Here is a 13,548-nt window from a genome sequence, read left to right on the forward strand (position 1 = left end):
TCAAACTCACCATGATCCTCCAGCATATAACCGTGATAATGAGGGTCGCTGTCAGCCAGCACAATGTCCATCCGCCTCAAATCCCTCTACCTCCACGTGTCCGTCAAAAAGGCTCTTGCGTCTGATCTGTCTCTCATCACGGGTCGTTCACTGCCCATGTCGTCTGTGGAAAGATTGTACCTTGTCATTTTCAACCAACACTTATTCTCAGATGTACCCCATCCCATGAGTTCAAATCACTTACTCTCCTCCCCTCCTGCAGAACAGTGAACGTGAAACACTGAACAACACAGCCGCTTCGGCCCACAATATTGTGCTGTACCAATGAAACTGATCCTTTCTGCCAGCAGAATGTCCATCTCCTCAATCCCTGTACCTCCGCGTGTCAGTCAAAGAACCACTTGAACGCCTCTATCGATCCGTCTCCACCAAAAAATAAAACTGGAAGAATTGACCATGACTGGAAGCATTGGCCATGATTTAGTGCTGGAGCAGACTGGAGGGCCGAATGGGCCTAGTACCCCTCCCCCTCATATATTATGGTCTTCTAGTCCTTTACACTCCGGGACTCACAGTGCACACCTGGAAAGTTAAAATCACCCACAATCACAACCTCATCACTCTTGCAACAGAGTTCGATCTCTTTACAAATTTCTTCTCTAAATCCAGCGGACGGCTGTTTGGTCTCTGTCGTCGCCCCAGGAACGTGGTCATACCTTTCCTATTGGCAGTTCCACCCATGAAGCCGCCCTCAAATGACCCAGCACATAGTGATATTTGCTCTGACTATGAACGCCGACCGTCACCCCTCGATTATTTTCGCTTTATCACATCTGAGGCAACAGAGACCCGGAATATGGAGCTGACAGTCCCGCCCCTTCCGCAACCAGGTCTCGCTAATGTCTCAATATCATGATTTTAACACCAGGTACTTACCCATTCCCGAAGCTCATCTGTTTTTCCTACAACACTTGCTGCACTGAAAAATACTCAACTCAGAACATGGTTCCGGGAACACACCTGTGTGTGTGTGTGTGTGTGTGTGTGTGTGTGTGTGTGTGTGTGTGTGTGTGTGTGTGTGTGGTGTGTGTGTGTGTGTGTGTGTGTGTGTGTGTGTGTGTGTGTCTGTGCGGTGCGTCTGTGCGTGCGTGCGTGCGTGTGTGCGTGTGTGTGTGTGTGTGTGTGTGTGTGTGTGTGTGTGTGTGTGTGGTGTGTGTGTGTGTGTGTGCATGCGCGCGCGGATGCGGCTTGATGGGCAGAGGCCGGAATGGGAATATATGGGGTGGTGATATAGTGGACACTAGAGGGAAGTGGTGTCCACGCAGAGCTGGGGGAGAGATTCAGAACCGAGAGATCAATATCCGGTGGGAAAGGGGGAGTGTGCAACAGACATCAATATCACCCTTCCTCATCATACATCACTCTGAACACAGAGAGGGAGGGGTGTGCAGAGTGAGGTACATATATACAGGAGGGGCGTAGGGGATGTATGGGAAGACGGAAATAGGGAAAGGTGCAGGGGGAGCGGGGTGACAACCGAAGAAGAATATGGGGGAAAGAATTCGGTACGGAGACATGGAGGCTTGTAAGGGAGAGAAGAGTGAAGGGGACGGGACGGGTCCCTCTATTCACACTGTGTATTCCGCAGCCTTGTACACCAAAATCCCTCTCTCCTTCAGCACTTCCCACTGTTCACAGTATAGGTCGTTCCCTGCTACAACGAAGTAAACACCGCTTGGGCTCCCCGTTATCAAGAGTACCTTTGCCAGAAAACATCTTGTCCAAATCCACACATTCCAGATCCTTTCTGATCTAAGGAAAACTTGGCCTTGTTCCAATTTAGCATCGAAACCTGAGGATCGGCCCAATCGTTTCCGACATTTACTCGAAACTAATGTCGTTCTGAACACTAAAGTGTGCCTTCTGAACAGAACTCTGACACCTGTCTTGTCTCATGCCACAGTAGCAGATCAAGTATTGCTCTCTCTCACTCTCTCTCTCTCTCTCTCCTCTCTCTCTCTCTCTCTCTCTCTCTCTCTCTCTCTCCTCTCCCCTCTCCTCCTCCTCTCTCTCTCTCTCTCTCTCTCTCTCTCTCTCAGCAGTCACATGATGCTTAAACTCCTGATTCCTGCCTTTTTCTGAGGTCTAACATCTTCTGTCTCCATATCGACTCCATTGTCTGCTCCCGAATACTGAATCCCATCCCTCCGCAACTCGAGTTCAACAACTCTCCCAAAAACTCTCATGCTCAGTACTGACAAACCTTCCCGCTAGGATACCAATTCCTTTCCAGTTTATGCGTAAATCGTCTTCCATCTCTACTGTGCAGATCCCCCCCGCCTTCCTCGGAAAAAATACAATGATTCCAAATTGAGACCCTCCCACCTACACCAGCACTTGAGCACGTGTTTGGTCTTCCTACGTCTGGGACACACTGGGACGGGTGGTGGTCCCTGTCCTTTAATTTATTAGCTAAACCCCTGACCTCACTTTGCAAACCACCTTCCCATAAATACTGATGTAATTTGTACATATACGCTGCTCAATCACCCACCTAAGAATCTTAGAGAAAGTATGGTGTGCTGAGAAAAGAGGAAGGAAGGGGCGGAGAGTGAGGCCACAGAAAAGGGTGTTCAGAATGCAGCCTTTAGAGCAGAACGTGTGAGTTTACTATTTTCTTGCTCCTATCTCTACTTGGAGTCAACTTAAACGCCGAAACCCACTGGACTCAATGACTAGGAGTCAGAGACAGAGCGAGAATCCCTCCATACAATCCCAGCACACACTCCAGGAAACATACACTGAGTATCGCTCCCTCTTCAACGGTCCATCGAACACAACCGGGATCAGACTCAGAGTGAGCCTCACTCCACACTGTTCCTATAATACACGGTGGGGGTCAGACACAGACAGAAACCTCACCCTACACCGACCCATCACCCTCCTAGTGTCAGACATGTGAACAATCGCACAATCGCAGCACAATCTACTGGAGTCAGAAAATGTGCGCAGCTCCCTCTCTCCCCCGGTCTCCCCACACACCAATACCGAGCACTTCGGCGTTCCAGCAGACTCGAACTGTGTGTGTCTCTCGGAGATGCAGTGTGTGTCTGTGTGACCGGATGGCGTGCTGCCAGAAGAGGAAGGAAGGGGAGGAGAGAGGAGGCCAGTGAAAGGGTGGTGGGGCTGCAGCCACTGATGGTGGAACCACGTGACGGGTCTGTGCATGTAGAGCTGTGGAGAGGCTCAGAAACTGGTGACAGATATCCTGTGGGAGGGGGAGGTGTAGCACCAGACGCCTTCTCTCACTCATAGTCACCACAATTGCCTGTGATCACAGAGAGGGGAGGGGCGACGGAGATTGTGAGGGTTTTTAGAGGATAAAGCGTGTCACGGAGGCTGGGTAGGCCGGAGAGATGGTAGAGGATGAGGAACACGGCGAAGCGGGGGAGCTTGCAAGGGATGGAGGGGGGACGGAGACGGGAGTGGTGTAGGAGAGGGACGTTTGACGGAGATTCCCCAGATCTTTGATCTCTTCCCACCCGATGAGTTCAAACAGCACTCTGCGCTTTTTCTACAGAGCAGAGGACGTCAGTAACAGAGCGGAACAGACCCTTCGGCCCAAAAGTTTGTGATAAAATAAATACCCCAAATACCTTCTGCAGACACCATGTCAGTCTCCCTCCATTCCCTGCAAACCAACGAGCCTGTTAAACGGCCCTTAAACGCCTCTGTGGATCTCCCTCCACCACCAGCGCTGGCAGCACGTTCCAATCACTCACCAAACCCTTTGACAACAGAAACGTACCAAACACATCTCCCTTCAACTTACCCCCTCTCCACCCTAAAGCGTGCCCCTCCGGGTTTAGACATTGGTCCCCTATTCAAACTTCTGTCCCCTGCTTCGTCTAATCTGCAGGAGGAGATCATGTATTGCAGTCTCTGGTTTGAACTTTACAGGTACTGATTAAAGAAACTTTCTTTAAATCCATTGACAAACTGTCCCACTGGTCTTTCGCTGTATGGGACTCACATCAATACCAAGAAAGTTAAAATCACCCATTATCACAACCCTATGTTTCTTGTAACAGTCTGCGATCTCTCTACAGATTTGTTCCTCTGAATCCCCAGGACTGTTAGGTGGTCGATAATGTATCTAATGAACGAGTTCTTACCTCATTCCTCAGATCTTCCCGTGAAGCCTCACCTGACGAGTTCTCCAGTCTCACCTGACTGAGCATCGCCGTGATAGTTTCCTTGTCCAGTAAAGCTGTCCGTCGCCCTTCAATTATTCCCGCATTAGTACGACTAAAACAGCCGATACCCGGGAATACTGAGCGAACTGTCCTGCCCGTCCTACAACCAGCTCTCACTCCTGGCTGAAATATCATGCTTCCAGGCGTTGGCCCCTGCCCTGAGGCTGGTCAATCTTCTGTACAATACTTCCTGCATTGAAACGGACGCTGCTCAGACATGAGTCCCAGCAGACTCAACATTCTGCCTCCCAACCTTTGTCTGAGGTCTGTTCCAACAACCACTCCACTATCTGTTCAGGCGTTCTGGCATTCATCCCCTGTTAGTGGTAGAGGGAGATAGAGGGAGTGATGAGAGAGAATGAGAAAGTGGGGTAGAGAGAGGGCAGAGACAGTGAAAGGGTAGGGTAGAGAGTGAGCGAGAGGTTAGAGAATAGAGAGAGTGGGGGAATGAAAGAGAAAGTGTGTGGATAGGGAGAGGCGGGGTAGAGAGGAGAAGGCAGAGAGAGAGAGGAAGAGTGGAGGTGGAGAGAGAAGGGTAGAAAGGAGAGAGAGTGGGATAGAGATAGTAGACAGAGAGAGAGCGAGAGAGACAGAGAGAGGGAGATAGAAAGATACAGAACAAGAAGAGCAAGAGTAGAGAGAGTCTGTGGGAATAGAGAGGTGTGTGGGGTGAAGAGAGAGCGGGGTGAACAGAATAAGGGAGAGTGTAGAATTACTGAAAAGAGGGCAGAGAGTGAGGGAAATAGGGGTCTCGAAAGAGAGAGGGAGGAGGAAAGTGTAGGGTTAGAGAGAGGGAGAGTTGCAGAGATAATGTATGGAGGTAGACAGTGAGGGTAGGGGTAGAGAGACGGAGATTGAGATATAGTGATGTTAGATGGATAGTGTGTGTAAAGGGAGAGAGAGAGCGCATGTGTGGCGGGTTTCAGAGAGAAGAGAGAGTGTGAGTGGGATAGGACAGTGGAGAGCGGTAGATAGAGAGAGAAAGGGAGATAGAGATAGACAAGCTGGGGTTGCAGTGAGTAACAGTTAGAATGGGAGACTAGGGGAAAAGGACTGAGCACAGTACTCCAAGTGGGGTCTGACCAGGGTTCAATATTGCTGCATTATTACCTCTCGGCACCTAATCTCAAGCCACGGTTGATGAAGGCCAATGCACCGTATGCTTCCGTAACCAAAGATCAACTTGCGCAGCTGCTTTAAATGTCGTCTGGACTCCGACCCAAGACCCCATTGATCCTCCACACTGACAAGAGTATTGCCGTAATACTATATCCGCCATCATATTGGATCTACCAAATGTACCACCTCACACTTATCTGAGTTGAACTCCATCAGGCAATTCTCATCCCAGTTCAGAAAGAGAGAGACAGCGGAGAGAGATATAATAGAGGTAGAAAGAGAGAGCGGGAGGAGAGAAAGAGATTGACGCGAGAGCAACAGAGTAGTGATTGAGTGAGAGTGTGGTTTTAGACAGAGTGGCGAGTGGGTTTAGAGAGAGTGTGTGAAATAAAGATGGTAGAGCAAAAGATTGAAAGAGTTCGGATAGATAAGGAGAGTGTACTGTGAAGAGAGAGAGAGAGAGAGACGAGAGAGAGAGAGAGAGATGAGAGAGAGAGGAGAGGTGAGAGAGAGAGAGAGAGAGAAGGAGAACCTCTGGACACTCAAAACGAACACTCCCGGGGTAAGTCACAGAGTGAATCTCCCTCCACCCCGTCCCATCACACTCTCCCGCAGTCAGACACAGAGTGAATCTCCCTCCACACCATCCCATCACACACTCACGGTATCAGAAACAGAGTGAATCTCCCTCCACACCGTCCCATCACTCACTCCCGGGGTCAGACACAGAGTGAATGCCCCCCACAGCGTCCCGTCACACACTCCCAGTGTCATTCTCAGGCACAGAATGAATCTCTCTCCACTCCCTTCAATCACACGTCCCGGGTGAGACACAGAGTGAATCGCCCTCCACACCGCCCCATCACACACTCCCGGGGTGAGACGCAGAGTGAATCGCTCTCTTCACGGCCCCATTACACACACCCAGGGTCTGACAGAGTGAAGCTCCCTCCGGAATGTGCCATAACACCCTAACAGAGTCAGAAACCGAGCGAAGCTTCCTCTCAGCATATTCTCCCCTCTCACCAGTCCTCTGCACTTCTGCATTCCTGTAGTCTCTAATTGTGTGTCTGTCTCAGTGATAGTATGCTTGTGTGACCAGATGTAGTGCAGAGGTAAGAAGAAGGTAGGGGAGGACAGAGACGGCGGCTGAGATTGCAGTGACTTGGAGGTATGTCGTGAGGAACCACACCATTGGCTGCCTACACAGAGATGTAGAGAGGCTGAGAACTGAGAGCTGGATATCCGGTGGAAAGGAGGAGATCTAACACTTGACGTCAGCTCTCTCCCATTCTCCCGACATTCCGTGTGAACACGGAGCGGGAGGGGAGGAGTCTGAGGGGAGGGGTCGAAGACGTGCGGACTTTAGCGGGATAGACCACTCACGGGAAACCAGCAATGGGATCGGAGGGCATGACGGAGAAGTGGAAGGGTGCAGGTGATGAGGGGGCTGACGGGGACGGGGAGGGGGTCAATGAGGATAAGGTGACGGAGTTTGGGAGGACTGCAGTTGAGGTTGGAGTATCCGAGGACACCTTCAATCTCTCACTGCTGTGGTCGGAATTTTCCAGCTGCTTCTAAAGGGCGGCAATCACACCAGTGCCCGAGAAGAGTCGGGAGAGCTGCCTCAGCTACAATCGCCCAGTGACACTCACGGATGCTTTGAGAGGCTGGTCCTATCTCATTTACTCTCCACTGGGCCCTGACCACCGAGACAATACAACAACCAACGTGTGTAGCTTCTCTCTGTGTCTGGCCCCGGAAGTGTGTGATGTACTGGAGTGGGCGGAGTCACTGGTGCGGATATTTCTTCTGTCGATCTAACACATACCTCTTCCTCTTTAGAACTCATTTCAAGAAGCTTTGAATCGCAGTTAGAACAATGTTGCTTCGCTCCTCGTAAGATATTTTAAACGTCAATATGGAATAAACACAGGTCCTCATTCCTGATCCAGTCCTGGGAACGCACGTACTCTGGGAATTAGGAAGAAGGAACAGTGAATCTCCCTCCGTGTCATCCATTACATCCGCCTGGTGAGTCATACTAAGTTTGAGGATCTTTTCACACCGTTCAAATACACACTCTTGGAGTCCGACACAGAGTGAATTTCCCTCCACACCGTCCCATCACACACTATCTTGATCAGAAGGAGTGCGGCTCCCTCCACACTTTCCCAAACACACTTACTCTCCCTCTACACCGTCCCATCATAAAATCCCAGGTCAGACACGGAGTGGAACTCCCTCCAAAGGCCCATCACACAACCGCCTGGGTGGGACACAAAGTGAAGATCCTTCAATAGTGCTCGATTCTAAACATCAAGTTTTTCCCCATGTTCAATCACAAATGCCAGATGTCAAACGCCCCCTCTCATCGCAAAGCCAGGGTTAGAAGCAGTGTGAACACACCTGCGATGTCAAACACTGGGTGTGGCGAACATCACACCGTCCCAAAACTCATTGCCAAAATCAGAGACTGAGTAAACCTATCTCTCCTCTCTCCCTCCTCTCTCTCTCTCTCTCTCTCTCTCTCTCTCTCTCTCTCTCTCTCTCCTCTCTCTCTCTCTCTCTCTCTCTCTCTCTCTCTCTCTCTCGTCCTCTCTCTCTCTCTCTCTCTCTCTCTCTAGCCCTCTCTCTCTCTCTCTCTCTCTCTCTCTCCTCGCTCTTTCTCTCTCTGTCTCTGTCTCACTCCCTCTCACTTGAGATTAGGAGCGGGGAAATGGGGCATTTTACCTCACCTTTCCTGCTCGTCAACACTTGGCAGAAGAATTTGCTTTCGAGGATGGAAAAGTTGTTGCTGAGGGCGTAAGTCTTCTTCAGACAGGAAGTCTGCCAAAGATCCAGAAGGGAATTCCCAGTCATCCTGGATTCAAGGGACGAATGCAACTCAGGACTTTTAGTCGATATTATCACCAGGTCCTGTTCATCTCCTGATATTGCTCCCATTGGAAGTCGCGGTCGGAAGCGATCAAAAAGCGGCGAATCTCTGTCAAGAAGATAAAAAAAGTTACCAAATGTTCCGAGAACAAGGTATTGTTAGAGATCTGGAAGATTATAAGGCTAACAGGAGGGAGCTTAAGAGGGATATTAGGAGAGCCGGAAGGGGCCATGTGAAGGCCTTGGCGGGCAGGATTAAGGAAAAACCCAAGACATTCTACAAGTATGTGAAGAGCAAAAGGATAAGGCCTGAAAGATTTGGAGCTATCAAGTCTGACATTGGGAAAGTGTGTATGGAACCGAAGGAAGTAGCAGAGGTACTTTAAGGAAAACTTTTGCTTCACTATTCGCTATGGAAAAGGATCTTGGCGATAGTAGTGATGACCTGCAGCAGACTGAAATGATTGAGCATGTAAATGTTAAGAAAGAGGATGTGCTGGATATTTTGGAAAACATCAAGTTGGATATGTCGCTGGGACAGGATGAGATGAACCCCAAGCTACCGTGGAAGGCGAGCGATGATATTGCTGAGCCTCCTGCGATGATCATTGGGGACGGGAGAGGTTTCCATCAATGGGGACGGGAGAGGTTCCGAACGATTGGAGAGTTGCGGATGTTGCTCCCTAAAGGGAGCAGAGATAGATCAATTATAGACAAGTGAGTCTTAACTCACTGTTTGGTAACGGTGCAGAAACTCCTGAGAGGCAGGATTTATAAACATTTAGAGAGGTATAATATGACTAGGAAAAGTCATCATGGCTTTTAAAATTGCAGGTTGCGCCGTACGAATTATTTGTGGATGTGACTAAACGCATCGATGAAGGAAGAGCAGTAGCTGTAGTGTATATGGATTTCAGCAAGGCATTTGATAAGGTACCCCAGGCAAGGCTTATTGAGAAAGTAAGGAGGCATGGGATCCAAGGGAACATTGTTTTGTGGATCGGCCACGGATGGGAACGTTTCACTGAAGACGTGTGATATTCTGCATGTAGTGGGTCAGCAGTGGAGTTCCTCTGGGATCTGTTCTGGGGCCCTCATTCCACCTGAATTTTATAAATGACCTGGATGAGGAAGTGGAAGGACGGGTTTTGTAAGTTTGCCGATTGACGCAAAGATTAGACGTGTTGTGGATAGTGTGGAGGTCTTCAGAGGTTCCAGCGAGACATTGATAGGATGCACAACAGGGCTGAAAAGTGGCAGGTGGAGTTCAACACAGATAAGTGTGCGGTGGTTCATTTTGGTAGGTCAAATATGATGGCAGAATATAGTATTTAATGGCAAGACTCTTGGCAGTGTGGAAGATCAGAGGGATCTTGGGGTCCGAGTCCGTAGGACGCTCAAAGCGGCTGCGCAGGTTGACACTGTGGTTAAGAAGGCGCATGGTGTGTTGGGTTTCATCAATCGTGGAACTGAATTTAGACGCCGAGACGTAATATTGTAGCTATGTCAGACCCTGCTCAGACCCCACTTGGAGTACTGAGCTCAGTTATTGTCGCCTCGCTGAAGAAAAGATGTGGAAGGCATAGAAAGATTGCAGAGCAGATTTACAAGTTGTTGCCAGAATTGGGGACAATGCCCTCTGAGAATAGGTTGATTGAACTTGGCCTTTTCTCCTGGGAGTGACGTAGGATGAGAGGTGACCTGATAAGATGTAGAAGATGATGAGAGGCATGATCGAGTGGACAGTCACAGACTTTATCCTGCAGCTGAGATGACTATCAGGAGTGTGGCACAGTTTTAGGTGCTTGGAAGGAGGTACAGAGGACATGTCAGCGGTAAGCTTTTAACTGAGAGAGTGATGAGTTAGTGGGATGGTCTGCTTGCAACGGTGGTGGATGCAAATACGATAGGAGACCTGGAGGTTTGTAAGGGAGGGGAGAGTGATGGTGATGGGAGGGGTCCCTCTATTCACACTGTGTATTCTCCAGCCGTAGACCAAAATCCCTCTCTCCTTCAAACACCTCCCCCTATTCACAGTACAGTTCGTTCCCATGCTGCAACGAAGTAAACAGCGCTTGGGCTCCAAGATACCAAGAGCAGCTTTTGCAGAAAACAACTTCTCCAAATCACCTCCAGTTCAACTACTCCCCCAAAAACTCTCATGCACTAGTACTGACAAACCTTCCCGCTAGGATATCAGTTCCCCTCCAGTTCAACAACCTCTCCCAAAAACTCTCATGCACAGTACTGACAAACCTTCCCGCTAGGATATTAGTTCCCCTCAGTTCAACAACTCTCACCAAAAACTCTCATGCACAGTACTGACAAACCTTCCCGCTAGGATATCAGTCCCCCTCTAGTTTATGTGTAAACCGTCTTCCATCTCTTCTATACAGATCCCAACTTCCTTGGAAAAAAATACAGTGATTCCAAATTTTGCAGCCCTCCAACCTACACAAGCACTTGATCCCCGTGCTGAACTGTATGGTCTTCCTATGGCTGGACACATTGGGACGGCTGGTGGACCTGTACTTTCATTAATAGCTAAATCCCTGATCTCACTTTGCAAAAAGCACCTTCCCGTACATACAGATTTAATTGCTGCCATTTAATATATGCTGCTCACTCACCCAGTTAAGAAACATAGAAAAAGAATTGGTGTGCTGAGAGAAGCGGAAGGAAGGGGCGGAGAGTGGGGGCCACAGAAAGGGTGTTCAGTTTGCAGCCGTTGGAGCAGAATGTGTTAGGCACCATTTTCTTGCTCCCTATCTCTGATTAGAGTCATCTTAAACGCCGAAATCGACCCGACCCAATGACCAGGAGTAAGAGGCAGAGCGAGAATCCCTCCATAAAAGCCCTTCACACACTCCTGGAAACATACACTGAGTAACGCTCACTCCGCAACGATCCAGCACACACTACCGGGGTCAGAATCGAAGTGAACAATCCCTTCCACACTCTCCCCCATATGCACTCCGCGGGATCAGACACAGACAGAAACTCAGCCTACACCGACCCATCACACTCTCCCGGGTGTCAGACATGTGAACAACCCCCCGCTCCATCGCAGCACAGTGTACTAGAGTCAGAAAATATTATGCGGCTCCCCCAGCCCCCACCCCCCCCCCCCGTCTCCCCACTCACCAATACCGAGCACTTCGGCGTTCCAGCAGACTCGAACTGTGTGTGTCTCTCGGAGATGCTTTGGTGTGGTCTGTGTAACCGGATGGCGTGCTGCCAGAAGAGGAAGGAAAGGGAGGAGAGAGGAGGCCAGTGAAAGGGTGGTGGGACTGCAGCCACTAATGGTGGGACCACGTGACCGGTCTGTGCATGTAGAGCTGTGAAGAGGCTCAGAAACTGGTGACAGATATCCGGTGGGGAGGGGGGAGGTGTAGCACCAGACGCTTTCTCTCTCCATAGTCACCACAATTGCCTGTTGTCACAGAGAGGGGAGGGGGCGACGGAGGATAGTGGGTGTTTTAGAGAGGATGGAGCGGGTCACGGAGAGTGGGCGGGCAGTAGGGAAGGTAGAGGATGAGCGACACAGCGAAGTGAGGGACTGGTTCACCATGACGGGGGAGCTTGCAAGGTGGGAGGGGTGACGGAGACGGGGGTGGTGTAGGAGAGCGACTGTTTGACGGAGATTCCCCAGATCCTTTGATCTCTTCCCACCCGATGATTTAAAACAGCACACTGCGTTTTTTTCTACAGAGCAGAGTACGTGAGTAACTAAGCAGAACAGACCCTTCGGCCCACAAGTTTGTGATATACCAAATAAACTAAATCTGCGGACACAATGTCAGTCTCCCTCCATTCCCTGCACACCAACGAGCCTGTTAAACAGCCTTAAACGCCTCTGTGGATCTCCCTCCACCACCAGCGCTGGCAGAACGTTCCAATCACTCACCAAACCCTTTGACAACAGAAACGTACCAAACACATCTCCCTTCAACTTATCCCCTCTCACCTTAAAGCGGGCCCTCCGGTATTACACATGCCCACCCTGAGGGTAAAAATACCCGCTGTCTGGTCAGTCTGTGTCTCTCGAAATGACGTAAACAGCTGTCAGGTGTATCCGCAGACTCCCCCGTTCCGGAGAAAAGAAACGAAAATTTCCGACATCTGCTTTTACATTTTGCTCTCTATTCCTGGAAGCGTCCCAGGGAACACTCCTCTATATCCTCTCCAAGGAGCCCCACACTCATCCTGTAACGGGGCGACCCGAAATGAATGAGTGAACTCGGAAACGTCAAACACAGTCCCATTTCCTGTCTACTTTGTCCGTCGGTTCCTCGGCACCTCGATCTTGTCCACTGAAGTCGCGCTCTCATTCAGTTCTTCCCACTATTCACCGTTCGGGCCCTTCCCTTCTACACTGAGGTTAAACAGCGCTTGGACTCCAATTTACCAAGTACAACTTGGCCATAAATCAACATCCCCGACTCCAATAAAATTGGCCGTTATCCAATTCAGAATCTATAACAGAGGTCAGAACTATCCTTTCCCATAATCAACTTGTATCTAATGGCATTATCATCACTAGGTGAAAATTGGTCCCCCACTGAAGCTTCTATCCCCTGCCTTGTCCCATTCCGTGGGAGAAGATCATGAACTGCACACTCTTGTTAGAACTTTATACGTACTGATTAAGGAAACTTCCTTTAAAACATTTGACAAATTCTCCCAATGGTCTTTCACTGTATGGGAATCACAGTCAATACCAAGAAAGTTAAAATCACTCACGATCACAACCTTATGTTTCTTGTAACAGTCTGAGATCTCTCTACAGATTTGTTCCTCTGAATCCCCAGGACTGTTAGGTGGTCGATAATGTGTCTAATGAGCGAGTTCTTACCTCATTCCTCAGATCTACCCGTGAAGCCTCACCTGGACGAGTTCTCCAGTCTCACTTGACTGAGTATCGTCGTGATAGTTTCCTTGTCCAGTAAAGCTGTCCGTCGCCCTTCAATTATTCCCGCATTAGTACGACTAAAACCCGGGAATACTGAGCTAACGGTCCTGCCCGTCCTACAACCTACTCTCACGCTTGGCTGAAATATCATGCGTCCAGACGTTGGCCCCTGCCCTGAGCTGGTCAACCTTCTGTACAATACTTCCTGCATTGAAACGGACGCTGCTCAGACATGAGTCCCAGCAGACACAACATTCTACTTCCCAACTTTGTCTGAGGTCTGTTCCAACAACCACTCCACTATCTGTTCAGGCGTTCTGGCCTTCATCCTCCTGCAACTCCACTTTAAGTCCCGCCACTTCCCAGTTAGATGGGAAAACTTCC

General features: G+C 49.6%; 1 long non-coding RNA gene across 1 annotated transcript; it reads right to left on the minus strand.

Moving 5' to 3' along the window:
* Positions 1-28: 28 nt before the first annotated feature.
* Positions 29-8,253, minus strand: LOC140721940 (uncharacterized). The gene is made up of 3 exons (XR_012097507.1): positions 8,114-8,253; positions 7,207-7,349; positions 29-163 (listed from the first exon to the last, which is right to left on the minus strand). It is a non-coding gene; the product is annotated as an uncharacterized lncRNA (long non-coding RNA).
* Between the last annotated feature and the right edge of the window lie 5,295 nt (positions 8,254-13,548).

This window comes from Hemitrygon akajei, unplaced genomic scaffold, assembly GCF_048418815.1.
Source record: "Hemitrygon akajei unplaced genomic scaffold, sHemAka1.3 Scf000065, whole genome shotgun sequence".
NCBI lineage: Eukaryota > Metazoa > Chordata > Chondrichthyes > Myliobatiformes > Dasyatidae > Hemitrygon > Hemitrygon akajei.